Source organism: Solea senegalensis, unplaced genomic scaffold (assembly GCF_019176455.1).
Source record: "Solea senegalensis isolate Sse05_10M unplaced genomic scaffold, IFAPA_SoseM_1 scf7180000016953, whole genome shotgun sequence".
NCBI lineage: Eukaryota > Metazoa > Chordata > Actinopteri > Pleuronectiformes > Soleidae > Solea > Solea senegalensis.
The window spans coordinates 1-9,979 of record NW_025322149.1 but is presented as its reverse complement, the minus strand read 5'-3'; the positions used below and the strand labels follow the sequence as shown (position 1 = coordinate 9,979).

The 9,979-nt window shown below is 52.8% G+C and overlaps 18 non-coding genes and 2 pseudogenes across 18 annotated transcripts; 13 read left to right on the top strand and 7 right to left on the bottom strand.

Moving 5' to 3' along the window:
- The first annotated feature begins 164 nt into the window (after positions 1–164).
- Positions 165–277, top strand: LOC122763587. Its single transcript, XR_006359221.1, has one exon. It is a non-coding gene; the product is annotated as a U5 spliceosomal RNA (small nuclear RNA).
- Positions 278–458: 181 nt separating this feature from the next.
- LOC122763584 lies at positions 459–651 on the top strand. Its single transcript, XR_006359218.1, has one exon. It is a non-coding gene; the product is annotated as a U2 spliceosomal RNA (small nuclear RNA).
- A 118-nt stretch (positions 652–769) lies between these two features.
- Positions 770–888, bottom strand: LOC122763591. The gene has a single exon (XR_006359225.1). It is a non-coding gene; the product is annotated as a 5S ribosomal RNA (ribosomal RNA).
- Positions 889–1,516: 628 nt separating this feature from the next.
- Positions 1,517–1,680, top strand: LOC122763576. The gene has a single exon (XR_006359211.1). It is a non-coding gene; the product is annotated as a U1 spliceosomal RNA (small nuclear RNA).
- Positions 1,681–2,331: 651 nt separating this feature from the next.
- On the top strand, positions 2,332–2,444 carry LOC122763586. Its single transcript, XR_006359220.1, has one exon. It is a non-coding gene; the product is annotated as a U5 spliceosomal RNA (small nuclear RNA).
- Positions 2,445–2,626: 182 nt separating this feature from the next.
- LOC122763579 lies at positions 2,627–2,819 on the top strand. The gene has a single exon (XR_006359213.1). It is a non-coding gene; the product is annotated as a U2 spliceosomal RNA (small nuclear RNA).
- A 116-nt stretch (positions 2,820–2,935) lies between these two features.
- On the bottom strand, positions 2,936–3,054 carry LOC122763581. Its single transcript, XR_006359215.1, has one exon. It is a non-coding gene; the product is annotated as a 5S ribosomal RNA (ribosomal RNA).
- Positions 3,055–3,164: 110 nt separating this feature from the next.
- Positions 3,165–3,283, bottom strand: LOC122763590. The gene has a single exon (XR_006359224.1). It is a non-coding gene; the product is annotated as a 5S ribosomal RNA (ribosomal RNA).
- A 403-nt stretch (positions 3,284–3,686) lies between these two features.
- On the top strand, positions 3,687–3,850 carry LOC122763577. Its single transcript, XR_006359212.1, has one exon. It is a non-coding gene; the product is annotated as a U1 spliceosomal RNA (small nuclear RNA).
- Positions 3,851–4,770: 920 nt separating this feature from the next.
- LOC122763580 lies at positions 4,771–4,962 on the top strand. Its single transcript, XR_006359214.1, has one exon. It is a non-coding gene; the product is annotated as a U2 spliceosomal RNA (small nuclear RNA).
- Positions 4,963–5,086: 124 nt separating this feature from the next.
- On the bottom strand, positions 5,087–5,206 carry LOC122763574 (annotated as a pseudogene).
- Positions 5,207–5,804: 598 nt separating this feature from the next.
- LOC122763575 lies at positions 5,805–5,968 on the top strand. Its single transcript, XR_006359210.1, has one exon. It is a non-coding gene; the product is annotated as a U1 spliceosomal RNA (small nuclear RNA).
- A 609-nt stretch (positions 5,969–6,577) lies between these two features.
- LOC122763588 lies at positions 6,578–6,690 on the top strand. Its single transcript, XR_006359222.1, has one exon. It is a non-coding gene; the product is annotated as a U5 spliceosomal RNA (small nuclear RNA).
- Positions 6,691–6,872: 182 nt separating this feature from the next.
- Positions 6,873–7,065, top strand: LOC122763583. Its single transcript, XR_006359217.1, has one exon. It is a non-coding gene; the product is annotated as a U2 spliceosomal RNA (small nuclear RNA).
- Positions 7,066–7,391: 326 nt separating this feature from the next.
- LOC122763573 lies at positions 7,392–7,510 on the bottom strand. Its single transcript, XR_006359209.1, has one exon. It is a non-coding gene; the product is annotated as a 5S ribosomal RNA (ribosomal RNA).
- A 388-nt stretch (positions 7,511–7,898) lies between these two features.
- On the top strand, positions 7,899–8,044 carry LOC122763578 (annotated as a pseudogene).
- Positions 8,045–8,675: 631 nt separating this feature from the next.
- Positions 8,676–8,788, top strand: LOC122763585. The gene has a single exon (XR_006359219.1). It is a non-coding gene; the product is annotated as a U5 spliceosomal RNA (small nuclear RNA).
- A 181-nt stretch (positions 8,789–8,969) lies between these two features.
- Positions 8,970–9,162, top strand: LOC122763582. Its single transcript, XR_006359216.1, has one exon. It is a non-coding gene; the product is annotated as a U2 spliceosomal RNA (small nuclear RNA).
- Positions 9,163–9,286: 124 nt separating this feature from the next.
- LOC122763572 lies at positions 9,287–9,405 on the bottom strand. The gene has a single exon (XR_006359208.1). It is a non-coding gene; the product is annotated as a 5S ribosomal RNA (ribosomal RNA).
- A 110-nt stretch (positions 9,406–9,515) lies between these two features.
- On the bottom strand, positions 9,516–9,634 carry LOC122763589. The gene has a single exon (XR_006359223.1). It is a non-coding gene; the product is annotated as a 5S ribosomal RNA (ribosomal RNA).
- Positions 9,635–9,979: the final 345 nt, after the last annotated feature.

The window sequence follows — 9,979 nt, the reverse complement described above, 5'->3', positions numbered from 1 at the left end:
GAAAGCGCTTCCAAACATGCAGTCAAATCTGGGCGGTTTATTGGCCGACTAAGCAAAAACGTTGAAGGAAGGCCGTCCCAAGGTGGCCGGCCGGCCCGCCGACCGAGACTGTGGTGACTCCGGCGGATAGACTCCTCGGCTGCTCTCCAGGACAGGGGCTACGTTGACTCTGGTTTCTCTTCAAAATGCACAAGTCTTTCGCCTTTTAGTAAAGACTTCCGTGGAGAGGGACGTTCAAGAGTTTAAGTTATTTTTGGTGGGCTTTGCTGTAAGGCTGCGCCCTTTGAGTGTGTCAAATGTCAAGCAGCTGTCTGTCAAGGCTCAGAGGTGCACTTAGGTCAACCTTGGGGCGGAGGTGATCAGCAGCAGCAGCCTTGTTATGCGCCCTTAAAAACATGGCACCACAACAACTGACTTGTGTGCCAAGATCTTGGGTTGGCCCCAGACACCTGTGGGCCATCGCTTCTCGGCCTTTTGGCTAAGATCAAGTGTAGTATCTGTTCTTATCAGTTTAATATCTTATATGTCCTCTATATGGGGATTAAATATTAAATGCATTTTTGAGCAGTGGGAGGTGAAAACTGGGGCTTGCTCTCTTCACTCCTTGCATTGACCTGGTATTGCAGTGCCACCACGAACGGTGCACCATTCTCTTTTTTCTGTGAAAAGCAAAGCGAAGCTGAAACCAGAAAGACATCAACCCGTGCCTGTGCGTCAATTTAATTGCGAGCCCATGTTTCTTGTAAGGAAGCAGCAGCAGCAGCGAAAAAGCTTACAGCACCTGGTATTCCCAGGCGGTCTCCCATCCAAGTACTAACCCGGCCGGACCCTGCTTAGCTTCCAAGATCAGACGAGATCGGGCGTGCTCAGGGTGGTATGGCCGTAAGCCGAGGGGCTGGCGACAGAGTGCTTATGGATTCAGCAAGCGCCCCCTGCCGTGGAGGGGCATGTTTCTGTGAGAAGCAGCAGTGTAAAAGCGCGGCAGCGTGTGGGGTAAAGCTTACAGCACCTTGGTATTCTGCGGCGTCTCCCATCCAAGTACTTCACCAGGCTCAACCCTGCTTGGCTTCCAGATCAGACGAGATCGGGCGCGTTCAGGGTGGTATGGCCGTAGCCGGGGTTGGGGACACAGATCGCTTTTGGCGGACTGGGCAAGGCCCCGCGCCGCGGGCGGGCTCAAAAGTCACTTTCGGACACACTTCCGCACTTCAGCTCTCATTCCACCACATGCTACACTCTAGTCCAGTATCGGGAAGCGACACCGAGATGGGCAAGCGGCTGTGGGTGCCGTCATGTCCAGTTGTTGCTGAATCTATAGGAAACGACAGCCAGGTATGCCAGTAAAAAAGGTCGAGTGTTTCCTCTCCAATGTGTGCTGGAGGTTGAAGCTGAACATAGCACAGCATTAACGAGCAACTGAGTCAAGGCATTGGCCTCTGGGATTATTCATTTCCAGCACCATCAGCCAAAGAGCTGTGTCTGGCAAGAGCCACCCGGTGTTTGGCGAGTACACCTCATACTTACCTGGCAGGGGAGATACCATGATCAAGAAGGCGGTTCACCCAGGGCGAGGCTCAGCCATTGCACTCCGGCTGTGTTGACCCCTGCAAATTCCCCAAACGTGGGAGTCTTGACTGCATATTTTTTGCTAGTGGGGTGCTGCGTCCGCGCTTTCCCCCGATGATGTCGTTGTAAGCAAAGGTCAGCCGCCCGAAGTTCAACGTTGTGTGCCCATCTCCAACCTTCTCACGTCCTTGCGGAGCAACATCCCCAGTCTTTCCAAGTTGCTGGGAACGTGATGGTTGTGGGTGTTGTCTTTTAGCTCAAAGCAAATGTCACGCTCCCTTTCCCAACTCTTTGTAGAAGAACTCCATTGTTGGAGATGGATCCATGGCCATCATGCCAAGGGTTAATACTTTGGCGCTTGCTCTGTTCACTCCGTGCAGTGACCTGATGTTGAAGTGATGCCAGGAGCAACTCACCATTTCAGAAGCCCGGATGAGGTGGGAAATGGCCCGGCAGTTTGTACCGCTCAGTGTGACACGGAGCTGCTTTGCTCATGCACTCACGTCTACCACTAAATGTTGGAGGGGTGCCAGTGAGCGAGGAATGTGCCACAGCCTCAGCGACTGATAGAAAACTGCAGCGCACAACCGACAGTAGGAAAGCGCTTCCAAACATGCAGTCAAATCTGGGCGGTTTATTGGCCGACTAAGCAAAAACGTTGAAGGAAGGCCGTCCCAAGGTGGCCGGCCGGCCGGCCGGCCGACCGAGACTGTGGTGACTCCGGCGGATAGACTCCTCGGCTGCTCTCCAGGACAGGGGCTACGTTGACTCTGGTTTCTCTTCAAAATGCACAAGTCTTTCGCTTTTTACTAAAGACTTCCGTGGAGAGGGACGTTCAAGAGTTTAAGTTATTTTTGGTGGGCTTTGCTGTAAGGCTGCGCCCTTTGAGTGTGTCAAATGTCAAGCAGCTGTCTGTCAAGGCTCAGAGGTGCACTTAGGTCAACCTTGGGGCGGAGGTGATCAGCAGCAGCAGCCTTTGTTATGCGCCCTTAAAAACATGGCACCACAACAACTGACTTGTGTGCCAAGATCTTGGGTTGGCCCCAGACACCTGTGGGCCATCGCTTCTCGGCCTTTTGGCTAAGATCAAGTGTAGTATCTGTTCTTATCAGTTTAATATCTGATATGTCCTCTATATGGGGATTAAATATTAAATGCATTTTTGAGCAGTGGGAGGTGAAAACTGGGGCTTGCTCTCTTCACTCCTTGCATTGACCTGGTATTGCAGTGCCACCAGGAACGGTGCACCATTCTCTTTTTTTCTGTGAAAAGCAAAGCGAAGCTGAAACCAGAAAGACATCAACCCGTGCCTGTGCGTCAATTTAATTGCGAGCCCATGTTTCTTGTAAGGAAGCAGCAGCGGTGTAATAGCTTACAGCACCTGGTATTCCCAGGCGGTCTCCCATCCAAGTACTAACCCGGCCCGACCCTGCTTAGCTTCCGAGATCAGACGAGATCGGGCGTGCTCAGGGTGGTATGGCCGTAAGCCGAAGACCTGGCGACAGAGAGTGCCTTTATGGACTAGGCAAGGCCCCTGCTCGTGGAGGGGCATGTTTCTTGTAAGGAAGCAGCAGTGTAAAAGCGTGCAGCGGTGTAAAAGCTTACAGCACCTGGTATTCCCAGGCGGTCTCCCATCCAAGTACTAACCAGTCCCGACCCTGCTTGGCTTCCGAGATCAGACGAGATCGGGCGTGCTCAGGGTGGTATGGCCGTAAGCCGGGGGGTTGGGGACACAGACTGCTTTTATGGACTGGGCAAGGCCCCCTGCGCGTGGAGGGGCTCAAAAGTCAGCCTTTCGGACACACTGCACTTCAGCCTTTATCTCCACCACATGCTACACTCTAGTCCAGTATCGGGAAGCGACACCGAGATGGGCAAGCTGCTGTTGGTGCCGTCATGTCCAGTTGTTGCTGAATCTATAGGAAACGACAGCCAGGTATGCCAGTAAAAAAGGTCGAGTGTTTCCTCTCCAATGTGTGCTGGAGGTTGAAGTTGAACATAGCACAGCATTAACGAGCAACTGAGTCAAGGCATTTGCCTCTGGGATTATTCATTTCCAGCACCATCAGCCAAAGAGCTGTGTCTGGCAAGAGCCACCCGGTGTTTGGCGAGTACACCTCATACTTACCTGGCTGGGGAGATACCATGATCAAGAAGGCGGTTCACCCAGGGCGAGGCTCAGCCATTGCACTCCGGCTGTGTTGACCCCTGCAAATTCCCCAAACGTGGGAGTTTTGACTGCATAATTTTTGCTAGTGGGGTGCTGCGTCCGCGCTTTCCCCCGATGATGTCGTTGTAAGCAAAGGTCAGCCGCCCGAAGTTCAACGTTGTGTGCCCATCTCCAAACTTCTCACGTCCTTGCGGCGCAACATCCCCAGTCTTTCCAAGCTGCTGGGAACGTGATGGTTGTGGGTGTTGTCTTTTAGCTCAAAGCAAATGTCACGCTCCCTTTCCCAACTCTTTGTAGAAGAACTCGATTGTTGGAGATGGATCCATGGCCATCATGCCAAGGGTTAATACTTTGGCGCTTGCTCTGTTCACTCCGTGCAGTGACCTGATGTTGAAGTGATGCCAGGAGCAACTCACCATTTCAGAAGCCCGGATGAGGTGGAAATGGCCCGGCAGTTTGTACTGCTCAGTGTGACACGGAGCTGCTTTGCTCATGCACTCACGTCTACCAATAAATGTTGGAGGTGTTCCAGTGAGCGAGGAATGTGCCACAGCCTCAGCGACTGATAGAAAACTGCAGCGCACAACCGACAGTAGGAAAGCGCTTCCAAACATGCAGTCAAATCTGGGCGGTTTATTGGCCGACTAAGCAAAAACGTTGAAGGAAGGCCGTCCCAAGGTGGCCGGCCGGCCGGCCGACCGAGACTGTGGTGACTACGATAGACTCGCTGCTCCAGACAGGTATACGCGACTCTGGTTTCTTCGTAAAATGCACGCCGCCTTTACCAAGACTTCCGTGGAGAGGGACGTTCAAGAGTTTAAGTTATTTTTGGTGGGCTTTGCTGTAAGGCTGCGCCCTTTGAGTGTGTCAAATGACAAGCAGCTGTCTGTCAAGGCTCAGAGGTGCACTTAGGTCAACCTTGGGGCGGAGGTGATCAGCAGCAGCAGCCTTTGTTATGCGCCCTTAAAAACATGGCACCACAACAACTGACTTGTGTGCCAAGATCTTGGGTTGGCCCCAGACACCCGTGGGCCATCGCTTCTCGGCCTTTTGGCTAAGATCAAGTGTAGTATCTGTTCTTATCAGTTTAATATCTGATATGTCCTCTATATGGGGATTAAATATTAAATGCATTTTTGAGCAGTGGGAGGTGAAAACTGGGCTTGCTCTCTTCACTCCTTGCATTGACCTGGTATTGCAGTGCCACCAGGAACGGTGCACCATTCTCTTTTTTCTGTGAAAAGCAAAGCGAAGCTGAAACCAGAAAGACATCAACCCGCGCCTGTGCGTCAATTTAATTGCGAGCCCATGTTTCTTGTAAGGAAGCAGCAGCAGCAGCAGCAGCGTAAAAGCTTACAGCACCTGGTATTCCCAGGCGGTCTCCCATCCAAGTACTAACCCGGCCCGACCCTGCTTAGCTTCCGAGATCGGACGAGATCGGGCGTGCTCAGGGTGCAGGCGGCCGGTAGTTTCCAGGGCTGGCGACAGAGAGTGCCTTGCCGGATCAGGCAAGGCCCCTGCTCGGAGGGGCATGTTTCTGTAAGGAAGCAGCAGTGTGCCGCAGCAGCGTAAAAGCTACAGCACCTGGTACTTCTCCCAGCGTCTCCCCATCCAAGTACTAACCACCCTGCTTGGCTTCCTCGAAAGATCAGACCCAGATCATGCTCAGGGTGGTATGGCCGTAGTCAGGGGACACAGACCGCTTTTATGGATTGGCAGGCTCCCGCCGGGCTCAAAGTCGCCTTCGACCTGCACTTCAGCTTTATCTCCACCACATGCTACACTCTAGTCCAGTATCGGAAGCTTAATAATCAGATGGGCAAGCGGCTGTTGGTGCCGTAGCCATGTCCAGTTGTTGCTGAATCTATAGGAAACCACAGCCAGGTATGCCAGTAAAAAAGGTCGAGTGTTTCCTCTCCAATGTGTGCTGGAGGTTGAAGTTGAACATAGCACAGCATTAACGAGCAACTGAGTCAAGGCATTGGCCTCTGGGATTATTCATTTCCAGCACCATCAGCCAAAGAGCTGTGTCTGGCAAGAGCCGACCGGTGTTTGGCGAGTACACCTCATACTTACCTGGCAGGGGAGATACCATGATCAAGAAGGCGGTTCACCCAGGGCGAGGCTCAGCCATTGCACTCCGGCTGTGTTGACCCCTGCAAATTCCCCAAACGTGGGAGTCTTGACTGCATACTTTTTGCTAGTGGGGTGCTGCGTCCGCGCTTTCCCCCGATGATGTCGTTGTAAGCAAAGGTCAGCCGCCCGAAGTTCAACGTTGTGTGCCCATCTCCAAACTTCTCACGTCCTTGCGGAGCAACATCCCCAGGCTTTCCAAGCGAACGTGATGGTTGTGGTGTTGTCTTGCCTCAAAGCAACGTCACGCCCCTTTCCCCAACCTCTTTGTAGAAGAACTCGATTGTTGGAGATGGATCCATGGCCATCATGCGGTTAATACTTTTACGCCAGCTCTGTTCACCGCGGCAGACCTGATGTTGAAGTGATGCCAACTCACCATTTCATTCCGATGAGGTGTGGGCAGTTTGTACCTCGCTCAGTGTGACACGGAGCTGCGCCATGCACCTCACGCCTACCAACAAAATGTTGAGGTGCCAGTGAGCGAGGAATGTGCCACAGCCTCAGCGACTGATAGAAACCTGCAGCGCACAACCGACAGTAGGAAAGCGCTTCCAAACATGCAGTCAAATCTGGGCGGTTTATTGGCCGACTAAGCAAAAACGTTGAAGGAAGGCCGTCCCAAGGTTGCTGGCCGGCCGGCCGACCGAGACTGTGGTGACTCCGGCGGATAGACTCCTCGGCTGCTCTCCAGGACAGGGACTACGTTGACTCTGGTTTCTCTTCAAAATGCACAAGTCTTTCAACTTTTACTAAAGACTTCCATGGAGAGGGACGTTCAAGAGTTTAAGTTATTTTTGGTGGGCTTTGCTGTAAGGCTGCGCCCTTTGAGTGTGTCAAATGTCAAGCAGCTGTCTGTCAAGGCTCAGAGGTGCACTTAGGTCAACCTTGGGGTGGAGGTGATCAGCAGCAGCAGCCTTTGTTATGCGCCCTTAAAAACATGGCACCACAACAACTGACTTGTGTGCCAAGATCTTGGGTTGGCCCCAGACACCTGTGGGCCATCGCTTCTCGGCCTTTTGGCTAAGATCAAGTGTAGTATCTGTTCTTATCAGTTTAATATCTGATATGTCCTCTATATGGGGATTAAATATTAAATGCATTTTTGAGCAGTGGGAGGTGAAAACTGGGGCTTGCTCTCTTAACTCCTTTCATTGACCTGGTATTGCAGTGCCACCAGGAACGGTGCACCATTCTTTTTTTCTGTGAAAAGCAAAAGCGGCTGAAACCAGAGATCAACCCGCGTCTGTAAGGCCACTTAATTGGCAGCCCATACTTTGTAAGGAAGCAGCAGCAGCAGCTGCAGTGCCACAGCACCTGGTATTCCCAGGCGTCTCCCCATCCAAGTACTACCGCCCGACCCTGCTTAGCTTCCGGAGATCAGACGAGATCGGGCGCACTAGGGTGGTATGGCCGTAGTCGAGGGGCTGGCGAGAGTGCCTTTTATGGATCAGGCAAGGCCCCTGCTCGGAGGGGCATACTTTTGTGGGCGAAGCAGCAGTAAAAGCGTGCAGCGGTGTAAAAGCTACAGCACCTGGTATTCCCAGGCGGTCTCCCATCCAAGTACTAACCAGGCCCGACCCTGCTTGGCTTCCGAGATCAGACGAGATCGGGCGTGCTCAGGGTGGTATGGCCGTAAGCCGGGGGGTTGGGGACACAGACTGCTTTTATGGACTGGGCAAGGCCCCCTGCGCGTGGCGGGGCTCAAAAGTCAGCCTTTCGACACACTGCACTTCAGCCTTTATCTCCACCACATGCTACACTCTAGTCCAGTATCGGGAAGCGACACCGAGATGGGCAAGCGGCTGTTGGTGCCGTCATGTCCAGTTGTTGCTGAGTCTATAGGAAACGCATAGCCAGGTATGCCAGTAAAACTCTCTCCACGTGTGCTGGAGGTTGAAGTTGAACATGGCACAGCATTAATCCAGCAACTGAGTCGCATTGGCCTCTGGGATTATTCATAAAGCAACTATCAGCCAAAGAGCTGCGGTCTGGCAAGAGCCACCAGTGCTTGGCGAAAGTACACCTCATACTTACCTGGCAGGGGAGATACCATGATCAAGAAGGCGTTCAACCAGGGCGCAGGCTCAGCCATTGCACCGCTGACCCCCGCAATTTTAAACGTGTGGGAGTCTGACTGCATACTTTTGCTAGTGGGGTGTGCTGGCGGCCCCGCTCGATGATGTCAGCAAAGGGGTCAGCCGCCTCGAAGTTCGCCAGGCGCCCACTTCCAAATCCTCGCCCCGTGAGCAACTTCCCAGTCTTTCCCAAGCTGGGAACGTGATAAGCTGTGTCTTTTAGCTCAAAGCAAATGTCACGCTCCCTTTCCCAACTCTTTGTAGAAGAACTCGATTGTTGGAGATGGATCCATGGCCATCATGCCAAGGTTTAATACTTTGGCGCTTGCTCTGTTCACTCCGTGCAGTGACCTGATGTTGAAGTGATGCCAGGAGCAACTCACCATTTCAGAAGCCCGGATGAGGTGGGAAATGGCCCGGCAGTTTGTACTGCTCAGTGTGACACGGAGCTGCTTTGCTCATGCACTCACGCCTACCACTAAATGTTGGAGGTGTGCCAGTGAGCAAGGAATGTGCCACAGCCTCAGCGACTGATAGAAAACTGCAGCGCACAACCGACAGTAGGAAAGCGCTTCCAAACATGCAGTCAAATCTGGGCGGTTTATTGGCCGACTAAGCAAAAACGTTGAAGGAAGGCCGTCCCAAGGTGGCCGGCCGGCCGGCCGACCGAGACTGTGGTGACTCCGGCGGATAGACTCCTCGGCCGCTCTCCAGGACAGGGGCTACGTTGACTCTGGTTTCTCTTCAAAATGCACAAGTCTTTCGCCTTTTACTAAAGACTTCCGTGGAGAGGGACGTTCAAGAGTTTAAGTTATTTTTGGTGGGCTTTGCTGTAAGGCTGCGCCCTTTGAGTGTGTCAAATGTCAAGCAGCTGTCTGTCAAGGCTCAGAGGTGCACTTAGTCAACCTTGGGGCGGAGGTGATCAGCAGCAGCAGCCTTTGTTATGCGCCCTTAAAAACATGGCACCACAACAACTGACTTGTGTGCCAAGATCTTGGGCTGGCCCCAGACACCTGTGGGCCATCGCTTCTCGGCCTTTTGGCTAAGATCAAGTGTAGTATCTGTTCTTATCAGTTTAATATCTGATATGTCCTCTATATGGGGATTAAATATTAAATGCATTTTTGAGCAGTGGGAGGTGAAAACTGGGGCTTGCTCTCTTCACTCCTTGCCTTGACCTGGTATTGCAGTGCCACCAGGAACGGTGCACCATTCTCTTTTTTCTGTGAAAAGCAAAGCGAAGCTGAAACCAGAAAGACATCAACCCGTGCCTGTGCGTCAATTTAATTGCGAGCCCATGTTTCTTGTAATGAAGCAGCAGCAGCAGCAGCAGCGTAAAAGCTTACAGCACCTGGTATTCCCAGGCGGTCTCCCATCCAAGTACTAACCCGGCCCGACCCTGCTTAGCTTCCGAGATCAGACGAGATCGGGCGTGCTCAGGGTGGTATGGCCGTAAGCCGAGGGGCTGGCGAGAGAGAGTGCCTTTATGGACTAGGCAAGGCCCCTGCTCGTGGAGGGGCATGTTTCTTGTAAGGAAGCAGCAGTGTAAAAGCGTGCAGCGGTGTAAAAGCTTACAGCACCTGGTATTCCCACGCGGTCTCCCATCCAAGTACTAACCAGGCCCACCCCTGCTTGGCTTCCGAGATCAGACGAGATCGGGCGTGCTCAGGGTGGTATGGCCGTAAGCCGGGGGGTTGGGGACACAGACCGCTTTTATGGACTGGGCAAGGCCCCCTGCGCGTGGCGGGGCTCAAAAGTCAGCCTTTCGGACACACTGCACTTCAGCCTTTATCTCCACCACATGCTACACTCTAGTCCAGCATCGGGAAGCGACACCGAGATGGGCAAGCGGCTGTTGGTGCCGTCATGTCCAGTTGTTGCTGAATCTATAGGAAACGACAGCCAGGTATGCCAGTAAAAAAGGTCGAGTGTTTCCTCTCCAATGTGTGCTGGAGGTTGAAGTTGAACATAGCACAGCATTAACGAGCAACTGAGTCAAGGCATTGGCCTTTGGGATTATTCATTTCCAGCA